This window comes from Schistocerca piceifrons, chromosome 2 (genome assembly GCF_021461385.2).
Source record: "Schistocerca piceifrons isolate TAMUIC-IGC-003096 chromosome 2, iqSchPice1.1, whole genome shotgun sequence".
Taxonomy (NCBI): domain Eukaryota; kingdom Metazoa; phylum Arthropoda; class Insecta; order Orthoptera; family Acrididae; genus Schistocerca; species Schistocerca piceifrons.
Genome location: NC_060139.1, coordinates 490,855,763 through 490,868,832, shown reverse-complemented (window position 1 = coordinate 490,868,832; position 13,070 = coordinate 490,855,763). Strand labels below are relative to the sequence as shown.

The following is a 13,070-nucleotide window of genomic DNA, read 5'->3' as shown; positions in this document are numbered from 1 at the left end:
ATATAAAATGTAGACTGGCTATGGCAAGGAAAGCGTTTCTGAAGAAGAGAAATTTGTTAGCATCAAGTATAGATTTAAGAGTCGGGAAGTCTTTTCTGAAAGTATTTGTATGGAGTGTAACCATGTATGGTAGCGAAACATGGACGATAATTAGTTTAGACAAGAAGAGAATAGAAGCTTTCGAAACGTGGTGCTACAGAAGAATACTGAGGATTAGCCAAGTAGATCACTTAGCTAATGAGGAGGTACTGAATAGAACTGGGGAGAAGAGGAATTTGTGGCACAATCTGACTAAACGAAGGGATCAGTTGGTAGGACACGTTATCAGGCTGAGGCTGAGATCACCAATTTAGTAGTGGAGGGATGCATGGATGGTAAAAATCGTAGAGGGAGACCAAGGGATGAATACACTGAGCAGATTCAGAAGGATGTTGGTTGGAGTAGTTACTCGGAGATGAAAAAGCTGGCATAGGTTAGAGTAGCATGGGGAGCTGCATCAAACCAGTCTCTGCAGTGAACACAACAACAACATCTCAAACGCTTGATGGGTAGGGGGGAGGGGGCACCAGTATCAGCTTTTCGCCCCGGTTCGGAAATATCGTAAATCCGTGAGTGTGTATAGCCAACAAATAACTGATGGACTGGTTGCTATTAAGAATACCTATCCACACTGCTCGCACAGCTGAGAAGTGATGCAGAGTGGTAGCTCATACCATCCCTGAGCTTTCGCCTTGCCACTGTGTAGAGAGGATATGGACTGCTCTCATCAGTAATGCTGGCGTTCTCCATGTGCGACAGTACTTCCGTTGCCAGCAGTCGCACAGCCGTGGCACGTAAACGCCGTTCGGCGTCTACATCTACATCCATATTCTGCGAAATACTGTGGTGTACGTAGCATAGGGTATTGTATTGTATTGAAATGGGGACCTAGAAACGGCGGAAAGGCTTCGTCCCCGCCGGCGTAGCCCTCAGTGGTTCACAACCCCTACAACAGGCCACAGCAGTCCACTCAACCCCGTCCCCCTGTCTCCTCACCCTCGGTCATGGTGTGTGTGTCGTCCTTGGTGTAAGTTAGGTTAAGCAGTGGGTAAGCTCAGTGACCGATGACCTCAGCAGTTTGGTCCCATAAGACTTTACCACAAATTTCCAATTTTTTTCCACTCACCCCACCGCCGCCCAACACCGAACCCAGGGTTATTGTGCGGTTCGGCTGCCAGTGCCCCCCCCCCCCCCCCCCCACACCCTGCGAACGTCCACACCAGAAGAGTGTAACCCCAAATGTTTGCGTGGTAGAGTAACTACGCGTACGTGGAGACAGTGTTTGCGCAGCAAGCGCCGACATAGTGTAACTGAGGCGGAATAAGGGGAACCAGCCCGCATTCGCCGAGGCGGATGAAAAACCGCATTAAAAACCATCCACAGTCTGTCCGGCACACCGGACCTCGACACTAATCCGCCGGGCGGATTCGTGCCGGGTACCGACACGCCTTCCCGCTCGAAAAGCATCGCGTTATAATAGACCGCACGGCTAACCGGGCGGGCGTAGCAGATGGTACTCCTCATTATGGCAGATATTGGGGCATCTTCCCGTTCCACTTACGTGTAGAGCTCGGGAAGAACGTTTCTTTAAGTGCCTCTGCGTGCACTGCAATTAATCTATCTTGTCCTCGTGGTACATATGGGAGCAATACGAAGGAGGTTGTACTATATTACTAGGTTCATCATTGGAAGTTGGGTCTTGAAACTTCGGAAGTGAGGTTTCTCGGGATAGTTGGCGTCTATGTTCAAGATTCTGCCACTTCAGTTCCTTCAGCACCACCAGGTCACTCTGCTATTCCTATACGGTACTGGTTCCACACACTTTATCAATATTCTAGGAGGGACCACACGAGTGGTTTGCAAGCAATCTCTCTTGTAGACTGTCGACTTTCGCTTATCATTCTACCAATGAATCGAGGTCTGCAACCTGCTTTACGTGCGACTGAACCTGTGTGATTGTTCCATTTTATATTCCTACAAAGTGTTGCACCCTGATATTTGTACGAGATGACTGATTCCAACTGTGACTCGTACGTACTGTAGCCATAAGATACTCGTACTACGTTTATTTCGTAAGTGCATAATTTTACATTTCTGAACATTTAAGGCAAGTTGCCAGTTTTTGCACCGCTTTGAAACGTTATCAAGGTCTGACAACGTAACTGCATCATCTGCGAAAACTCTGAGGTTACTATTGTCTGCGAATTCATTAATATACAAAATGCACGGCAGGGGACCCAGCACTTTTCCGTGGGAGAGCCTGAATTAACTTCTACATCTACTCTCTATCCAAGATAGTATGCTGCATCCTCCCTAGCAAGAAATCCTCATTCCACTTGCAAATTTCACTTGTTTTTACGATAGTATGCATTGGCGTGATGCTGAGTCAGGATATGCGAGAAAGATCTGCTCTTCTCTCACCCCTCGTCACTCTGACAGCGGACTTATCGTCACGTGTCCGTAGTAGTTGCCTGTAAACTGGTTTCCCTACAAAACGAAGAATTTTTCCTTTTTCAGTCAGTTACCTATTCAGATCTCTGCTGGAAACAGCCCAAGAGCGTCTTGCCAGGAGGATAAGATATTAGGTTAAATTTCCACGAATCCAAGTACGGAATGTCAGAAACTTTGACTGTTGAGGAGAAATTGGGGTCAATGAAGAAACAGATGAGGCTCTGAAGTTAGACTTGCAGGAATTAGTGAAGTGAAACGAACAGCCGATGGATATTTATGGTTAGATGATCTACAACATCAAAGGATAGTGTAAGACGTATTCCAAATACGAAGTTAGGAAACAAAGTGGGTTGGAAGGAGTAAAATGTCTTGTAAAGACTGAAAAGAATCCAGTGCCAAACCACTGCTGTTCAAATTTGGATGTACACGTTACAAGCTGACGATAAGACAATAAAAATAAAAATAAAAAACTGCACGAGGAAACAATGGGGACACCAAGACATGCATATGACGATGACGATTTCATAGATCACTGAAATGTTGTAGCAGGGGAGATGTGGAAGGCAGACTAGCTGGAGATAATAGCCTGAGAGAAATGGATGGGATAGAGGCTTCTAGAATTCTGCAATAAATTTCATATGGTCGTTGCAAAAACTCTCTTCCACTATCATAAGACAAGTAGATATTCTTGGAAAGATTTCAGCTGGACTACATTAGGGACAGACAGACTTTTATAAATCAAATATGGGCAAGAGTAAAGCATACCGTTATGTAATTACGTGACTATATGATAATTTCATGATCTATTACTAACGAAAAGTAGGCTGGAATTTAATTAAATGGACTATATGTAAATGCGCATACGATGATATGGAAACTAATAAATATTGGACAGAATGGTACTAAGTGAAAATTCCTCCTGGCATTTGCCAACAGTCTCAGTAAAAACGCCGGAAATAGTTCAGTACACGACAATTGAAAAGTCTTTAAAAAGCAAGTAATGACGTCATAGATAGGTGAAGGAAGAGAAAAAGAAATCAGGGACAACTAGGGTAATACAACAATTAATCAATGGAAGAAGATGAACAAAGGAAACACGAGGGAATTAAATGGTGAGATAAGAGGTCAGTAGCACAGATTGATTGGAAATGTAAATAAGCAGGAAATAGATGAAAGAAGAGTGCAAACAAATTCGGATGGAAATTAACTGTAGTCTCGGTTAACGAAAAGAAACTTGTTAATGGTAGAAGACACAAACCTAGAACCTCTGTAAAGTGCAGCTGAATGATCCGATATCGGGTGATTAAACTTAAAGTGCAGCTACACACAGAGGTCCAATGTGGGCTGTAACATCGTATGGCAGCGAAACTTGGTAAATATTCTAATCTAACAATGCAGGACCGATTTGCGCTGGAAAAAATTAGTTCCAATTTTGGCCACCAGGTGCAAATCTGGCGCTTTGACTGGAAGAAAGACGTATAGAAATATATCCATACATATCGTATGAGGAATGGGACTTCGTCAGAAAAGATTAAACAAGTGAGAAGGAAAAATGTTGATTTTATTATTAAACGCCTATTATAAGATTTATTCAGTATGAGCACAGGCGACGTCGAAGACAAGCTGTATTAGTAATAAATGGAAATGCCGTGTGGCTAGGGCCTCCCGTCGGGTAGACCGTTCGCCTGGTGCAAGTCTTTCAATTTGACACCACGTCGGCGACTTGCGTGTCGATGGGGATGAAATGATGATGATAAGGGCAACACAACACCCAGTCCCTGAGCGGAGGAAATCTCCGACCCAGCCGGGAATCGAACCCGGGCCGTTAGGTATGACATTCCGTCGCGCTGAACACTCAGCTACCAGTGCCGGGCAGCTGTATTAGTAAAACGACGTGATTAACAGTTCCTCGCAACAGTTCAGGTGGAATGTGTTCCTGTATACTGGCCTTCAGAATAGGTGGAGACCAAAAATGTCGCTGGTAAACACGTTCTTTTAGATATCCCCAGAGACAAAAGTCGCATGGGTTGAGATCAGGTGATCTTATAGTTCATGTATCTGGAAATTCTCTGGAGACGAAAAGTACGTGGAAGGTGGCATTAAGCAGATCTTTCACTGGATGGCGACATGAGATGTTGCCCCATCTTGCGTGCAAACCGTCTTTTCTACACAGTTGCGCTCTTCCAAAGCAGGGATCACATGCTGTTCAAGGACGTCTCGATAATGTGCAGAAGTCACGGTACACCTGACAGGCCCTCTGGGTGCATTCTCTTCAAAGAACAACCGACCGAGAATAAAGGTGCTTGTCAATTCACACCACACGGTCACAAATGGTGACTGTAATGGCTCTTCATGTACAACAGGCAGTTTAACAGTACCACTAGTTAGATAGTTCTGTGTGTTCACTGTACCCTGTGGTTTAAAATGTGCCCGGTTACTCCATAGAATATTGGCAAGCCACATGTTGTCAGCTTCGATCCCTGCCAGAAACCGAAGAGCAAATTCAGAACGATGTTGTGGATCACGAGGTTTCAGTTGCTACACCGTCTGGATCTTGTACCGGTACCGATGAAAAATACACCGCAAAACGTGTCGTACTGTTGACCATGGGATGGACAATTCTCGTGACACTGCTCGAGCAGCAGCACTACTCGGCCCACGTGCTTGGTCAGTTACAGCAACAGCAACCTCGTCAACAGCTTTCACCGGGACGGGATGATTTCAAGGTGCACACCAAGTCCACCCGTGTTTTCGAATTTTATTTTCGTCTTCTTTAAACCGACATCGGGTCTCTCCTCAGACCTTTCGGTCGGCTATAGTCTCTCAATGCAGCACCGTAATTGCTGCCGTTCACATAAAACAGTTTCACTAACAGCGCACCGTCTCTCTTCTCGATAGCCATGCTGTTCACTCGCGTTACCGCTTGCAAATGACAGCGTGGATGTCGTACCGTCATACAGACAGCGTAAAGCATCAGATTTTCATCTGGAACTAATGACTTTTCCAGCGAAAATCGGTCCAGCATTAACGCATTACATATCCACCATATATCGCTGCCATACGATAATTAGAAACCACACTGAACCTCAGTGAGTAGCTACATTTTAGTTATAAACACCCGGTACATGGTCAGATTATGTCAGGGGCACGTCCTATGCGCTAATATCCTGAAACATAATATAAAAGGCATAGTTTGACGTATCGATGTGGTCAAAGTCTGACAGAGTTCACAGAGAAAAGTCTGAGTTGAAATAAATCACACGGAGTCGATATATACCTTCTTAGTGTTTGTCTTGTCGTATGGGGTCTTCTCTTTCAATGATTTGGCAAATTCATTTTATTTTAACTTCGTGGTCGGAATGTCGTTTCTGTCGCCACAGTCCTGTACGCTACCTGTCTGGAAATCGTGTAAACTTCATTTGGTGTGTCATCGTACGTTAATTGTTAAAGAATCGTCTTTTCTCTAGCGAAGATTGGGAACCACCTAAACGTTTGCTTTGAACGAGCGTGTGAAAAACACATTCGGGCTGGCCCGTTTACCAGACCAGCAGTCGTTGATTCGCCGCGCATTTTCCATCCGGATCTGGCTTACCTTTATGTCTCGAAAGCTATAATGTGCTTCGCATTACACTCTACGAGCAGGTCGGTGTGTGGTACATCTTCTGTGTTACTAAAAAGAGTGAAAAGTATAGGAACTAGGTCGCTGGAACTGATGTTAACAGTTTACGAAACAGAGGGCTTACCACCAGATTTCATATTCCTAAAGAAGGTAGAAGCAGGTAAATACGAAGTACTCGTATATCGAACGATTAGTGCGTTACCACGCGTCTGTAAACTACCGAGTGTAATATTGTATAGAGAAACAGAAACAAAAATTGAAGAGTTGCAAAAAGAAGGTTACACTGCTTTCAGGAAAGTCAAATGGATCAAAGAAGCAACTCAAACTTTGGATTTATCAACGAAAACTCAGATTAAATTTGACAGTTTAGTGGATCTGACGAAAAGCGTGTGTGTGTGTGAATTCCTAAGGGACCAAACTGCTGAGGTCATCTGTCTCTAGACTTACACACTACTTAAACTAACTTATGCTAAGAACAACACACATACCCATGCCCTAAGGCGGACCAGGTGACGAAAGACTTCTATACTGTAGTGTGGTATAAAATCATCAAAACTGTGACAATAAAAGGAATAAAGTAGAGAGACAGACAGGTTATCACTAATATACACAAAAACCAAGTGGAAATACTAAATGGAAGAGAGAAAGCGAGACAAATTTACAGTGAGTCCAAATAGTATTCCTCTAGCTGCAATTTTTTTAAAAAACTAAGTATATGTCACGCGCAAGGAAGGCAACAAAAAATGTGAACATCCAGTTGTATGCAATAAACGTTGGTAAGTCATTTTTATTGATGGACAAGGAAATAAATACATCCATAGCGATAGAAAATTTGACAAAATGGAGAATTTAGTCAACGGATACTTCAAAAAGTATTCGTCCACTCATTTTTTTTAATTTACTGTCTGAAAATATGATTTCAATTACAAAAAATAATATGTAGTGTGGTTTCCCTTTGCAGGTATTATCGCTTGTAGTCCTCTGGGCTTCGACTTGACCAAGTTTGCAGTCAGAGAGTCTGGAGTTTTGTCCCATTCGTCTTGAAGTGCTTCTTTTAGGTCTCTCTTATTAGAAATGTGTCTTCTTCTGATGCTATATTGAAGAACTTTCCAAAGGTGTTCAATAGGATTTATGTCTGGGCTCTGAGAAGAAGTGTTAAGTTGTTTTGGGCTATTGTACATGAGCCACAGTCTTGTATTTAGAGTCGTATGCTTTGGGTTGTTATCTTGTTGAAAAATGCAATTTCCTTGCAGACCTAATTTTTCGGCCCTAGGATTCAGATTGTCCTTTAAAATGTTGATATACATACGGTGATCCATTGTACCTTCTATTAAATGTAATGTTCCAACACCTGCAGCACTCGTACAGCCCTACACCATCAGGGAGCCACCACTGCGTTTAACGGTTGGCACAAGATTGCGTGGTAACATCTCCACATTCTTCGTACGCCACACCATTCGCCTGGCATCCGACCCGAACACGTTATATTTACTCTCATCAGAAAATATTACTCTATTCCAGAAGTCTTCCTTTTTGAATCTATGTTCCATCGCAAAATGAAGACGTTTCTTTCGATTCTGTTCACTGACCGAAAATTTCTTGCGCGCTACACGGCCGTGATACCTATACGTTTTGAAGGTATTTCTGATTGTGTTGGTACTTACCTTCTTTTCCCTAGACTCTAACTCCCCAGCAACTTAGGTGCGCTGATTTTAGGTTTCTTTTTCATTCCCCTCATCATAAATCTCACGTCTGCATCAGTCAAAGTGTGAGGGCCACCGGCACATGGTTGGTTTTTTAATGATTTTGTTGCGCAAAATCTATCTATTATCGATTGAATCGTCAATCTAGGTCTACCGGCTACTTTAGCAATCTCGTAAGAAGATTTGCACTAATTATGTAAGCGGAGAATAAGTTTCCTTTCGATCAGCGTCGTCTCACTACCCTTTATTGCGGTCTTGGCGCTAATTGGCGATAGAGTAGGGCCGCGCAGTTTGACTCTAGTGTGTGCCGTGGGTCAGCGTTATGGTTTAATCACTACGTGCAGAATTTCGGCATGTTCAGATGGTGGGCGAATACTTTATGAACTAGCTCTTGTATTACATCTCCTATTTTGTTAATCTTGCTGTTGATTTGGATGTATTCTTTCCTTGCTTTTCAACAAAAATGACTTACGGAGGTACTTTTCAAATGACTGGCTCTTTAGATTTTGTATATATTTGTTTTCATGTTACACAGACTTTGTTTTCTAAAAGATATGCAGCTAGACGAATACTTTTTGGACTCACTGTATTTTAAGATGGTCTCGCGGCACATTTAGAAGGTATCGCCACCATTAATTAAATTTGACTCCAGAAAAATAAATGATTCAAGTGAAGGCTAATTCAGAAGAGAAAGAAAAGCATCAGGCGAAGAGTTACCGATGGAAAGTTTCGCAGACGACTGAATCCTGGAGCAAAAAGAGCGAAGAGATTGGATGAATGGGACGGACAGCATACGTCTCACAGGGTACGGACTAAAGGGAAACAAAACTAACGCTAAGGTGTTATTTAATATTTGGAAGAATAACAGTTATCAGTTTAATGTCAATATTGAGAGCGGAACAGAAGTAGAAGAATAACAGAATTCGGTGATCTAGGAAGTGAGATCACGGAATCAAAAATATATTAGAAGTAGGTAGGTCCATTTAATTAGCATTGAAGTTGGCCAATCAGGTCGTTGCGCGGCAAAATACGGACTGTCCGCCAGGTACAGTTAGTGTCAGTCGTTCTCATAGTGTGGATAACAGCATAAGAGACTTCTCAGTCTTTGGTTCCGGGTTGATCCTTACTACTGTCTCGGGTCCAAAGGTGGCGCAGTGGATAGCACAATGGACTCGCATTCGGGAGGACGACGGTTCAATCCCGTCTCCGGCCATCCTGATTTAGGTTTTCCGTGATTTCCCTAAATCGCTTCGGGCAAATGCCGGGATGGTTCCTTTGAAAGGGCACGGCCGATTTCCTTCCCCATCCTTCCCTAACACGAGCTTGCGCTCCGTCTCTAATGACCTCGTTGTCGACGGGACGTTAAACACTAATCTCCTCCTCCTCCTCCTCCTCCTCGGGTCCAATTTTTGTATCGCTCTCTTGTTCGGTTTTAGGAAACTAAACGAAGGACGCATTTGGCGATACCGTCTCTGACAGGTCTCTTGAATTTGCGTGCACAACTGTCTGATTGGCTAACATCAGGGCTAAATAACTCGGAAACGGCTGAACGTATCGAATTTTTTCGTAACAATTATTTGTCAGCACAGTCTACCCTGCAGCATCCTTAGAAGCTTTTCAGACTCTTTCTGACGAGCCTGTAAAGGAAAAGGGGCAGAATAACATTCCATTTCTTGACCAACTCCATCAGTTTTTTAGATTTTTATCTGATTTTTTTGTGAATTTTAAACTGTTTTGCTTCAATTGGCAATTTAAAATCAGAGTACTTATTCTTCAGTTGGCACACACTCCGTACGCATAGCTGTGTAGAAAATAAAAGGGCAGTCCACTGTATGTAGCCCTAAATAGTCAGTGGAAAAACTGGGAACATTTTTAACTCTACGGTGGAGTTTACGCTTGTTGAAAATTCCTGACAGATTTAAGCACCTTACCGAAACGAGATTCCAATCTAGAGTGCTGCTCTAATCGACCGAGCTATCCACATGCGCTGCGAAATATAACGCAGAGCTTCTACCAGAACTTCCTCAGCCTTCCTAAATTTCACATTCTGGAAACGACCCGTAGTCTGTGAGTAAGCAACTATCGGCGCCGTCCTTTCATCTAGGGTTGCTGCTCCAGCGGCTTTCTGTCAGGGTCGGAAAAGACAGTGGTTGGCAACAACTTAAGTAATGAAGAATGCCGGGATAGATCAGTCCGTTAGACAATTACTGATGAAGTAGAAGGCCTGACTTCAGATCCGTGTCCGGCACATAGTTTTAATTTGTCAGGTCGTCTGTTGACTGACCAATCTAATTGAAAATGTGCAGTGTTCCAAAGTGATTCATCTGGTTTCACAAGATTCTTTCTAATAGATCAATTAATGTAAAAACGTGAGATGCAATTTAACTTCCGTATTGAAAGTACGACTTTGCCTTGGCGCCAGTTATAAGCTACTGCTTCTCGTGTTTGCCGTTGGGGTTTCTCAGATGCTGCAAACTCGCTCGCTCGTTCGATACATGATTAGGAGGACATGCTGAAAATTTCATGTTTAAAATCGACGGACCATCACCGTATTGACACGTACATGTAAGAACATTTCTCATTAATGAACTGTCTCAATGATGGATCGACCGTAATGGGCATACGCTTTGCACAATTGGTGTCCAAGGTCGTCTGATCTCTCACTATGTAATTCTGTGAATGGAATGACAGGACTTCTAATGTGAAGAAACAGCACATCATTTGCGTTGGAAAACAGTTTTTGAAACAACTAGTGTCCTATTTCTTCACATCGACTTAAAATACAGTTGCTGAAAACGACGAACAAATATGAGCAATGACGAGGTTGGTCTTTACGGTGGGCGGAGGAGAGTAAGGGGAAATGCTGATGTAATCGGCGCTTGGCACTATTAACAGAAACTGCACGCAGTTTTGACACTACAACTGCTAGGTCGCTGGCGTTGGCAGAAATGAAAAAAAACAGGGAAGTCGACATGAAGTGTTCCGGACAAATCCCATGTGTGATGAAACCGAACGGCAGACCTATCGGACACCTTTTATTGTGGTACATACAGTTACCATTGCAAGCAAAGTAGTTATCGCTAAGTGTGAACGTGTATCCTTTTCCTTTCAATTACTTGCTCTACAGAGGATAGATAGGCTGCTACCTTGTTGATGTACAGATTGTATACTAATAAATAAATACTTACAAATACATCTCTAAAACTGGCAGTATATTTACAATGTGCAGCCGATATTTTTATAGGTAGTTACACGTCGATCCTTTTCTGTCGATATATCGATACTTTTCTTCGATATATTGAGAGCCTATAATGATATTTTTTTAAATATCGATGTAGTGGATTCCCAATATTTTTAAAAATATCAACTGTCTTCGTATAGCGAGATAGGCATGCACGGATAGCTGAAATGGTTAGATAAGCGGGAAATACGGGTTCGATTCCCGGTCCAGCACAAATTTCCGTATGTCACTAATACGTAGCACATATATACCTCACACAGCTGGTGCCTAGATATTCGTATTTAGCGAATTTACTTCTAATTAATTTCGGACGCTGTGAGTCGTCATTAATGTCTGTTCATCCAGACATGTAAGTAAAGAGCTAAACAACTTTTAACGTGGAACAGTCATTGGATGCCACCTAAATAAAAACTCCATCAGGGACTTTTCAACCTTTCTGAAGCTGCATAGTCGACTGTTGGTAATGCACATGGTGCGACGCTTAAATCCGGACAAATGAACCTTTTTGTAAAAAGCAAATTCATTAGAACAAAACTTTTTTTAAAAGCAATTTTATTAAAAAATTCATTAAAAGCAAATTCATTAAAACAAATGAAAATGAAAATCCTTCCGCATAAAATAGCGGTATCTTTCAAGAGTAACATTACTGGATGACCGCCTCCAGTTCCGTCCTGGAGCGATCGCACGCACTCTTTAAAACAGCGCTGTCCACATTCGCGAATGCTGCTTCGATAGCGGTGCCAAGAGATGCGACATTAGGGTGCCTCGTCTTATTCGTAACTCTTTCGACTACTTTCCAAATATAGTAGCCGAGGGGGGTTCAAACCCTGGCTGTTCGGGGACCGGAACTCCTTCGTCCAGAACATGCCAACGTTATCCGAGAGCCAGTTTTAGACTAAATGGGTCGTATGATGTCCTCCTATACTATCCGACGCTTTTTTCACTCGCTGTCATTGCTGACGCCAGTTTACTCAGCTATTGCCCCAGGTCCTCCGAATTCAGCGACTGAGCCTTTTCGATGACTGCCGCATTTCGTGACACGCGTTTCCTCGAATGAGGTTTTCTCGCCGGGTTATCGGAACCTTCCCCAGACTTCTCCGAAGCATTATATTTGGCCACAATATCGTAAACTCTTGATCTCGGGTACCAGAAGAATCGAACTATTTCAGTGGGCCAACGCCCAGCGTGAACATTTTCGATAATCGCGGCTCTTCGGTTGTACCCCGCACTTGTCCGTTACATTTCGGCCATTTGGAGGTTCTGACTGTTTACTAAATGCCTATGAGTTTCAAGAACGCTAACCGTAACCTCCGACGGATCTATGATATGGCAGGAAATTCAAACGGCGATTTGTCCTGATTTAAGCGCTGCACCCTGTAATTCTGAAGTGGGAAAACGAAGGAAGAACTGCAACTAAACCAAGGCCACGTAGGCCTCGTGTACTGACAGAGAAGAACCGTGGAGCACTGTAGAGCATGGTTGCAGATAATCGCATGAAATCAGTGAAAGGAATCACTCGCGAGTTCCAAGTGCTGCCGGCAATCGAGCTACCAAAATGACTGTGCGTAGGGGGTTAAAAAGACTGGTGTATGATGGTGGAGCAGCTCCTCAAAAGCAATCCACTTCTGTAATCAACGCTAAGCGACTCTTGAGGTGTAAAGAGTGACGCCACTTGTCAGTGGATAACTGAAATGAGTGATTTGGAGTGAAGAATCACTTTACACCCTGTGGCAATCCTAGGGAAAAGTTTTGGTTTTCCGAATGCCTGAAGAGCGCTGTCTGTCATCATGTGCAATGCGAACAATGAAATACGGAGGAGGAGGCGGTGTTATAGTATTGGGTTGTTTTTCGTGGTTAGGGTATGGTCGCCTTTTGCACACAAGAGAAGGCCAAATGCGGAAGGATATGAAGACATTTTACAGCATTGTGTACTATGTACAGTAGAGGAACATTTCGGAGACGGCGATAATTCGTTTCAGCATCACAATGCACATATTACAAAGTATCATCTGTGACG

The 13,070-nt window shown here is 43.1% G+C and overlaps 1 long non-coding RNA gene across 1 annotated transcript in view; it reads right to left on the bottom strand.

Moving 5' to 3' along the window:
• The window catches only part of LOC124775126, a 208,731-nt gene that overhangs the window by 195,029 nt on the left and 632 nt on the right, over positions 1-13,070 (bottom strand). The window lies entirely within an intron of this gene.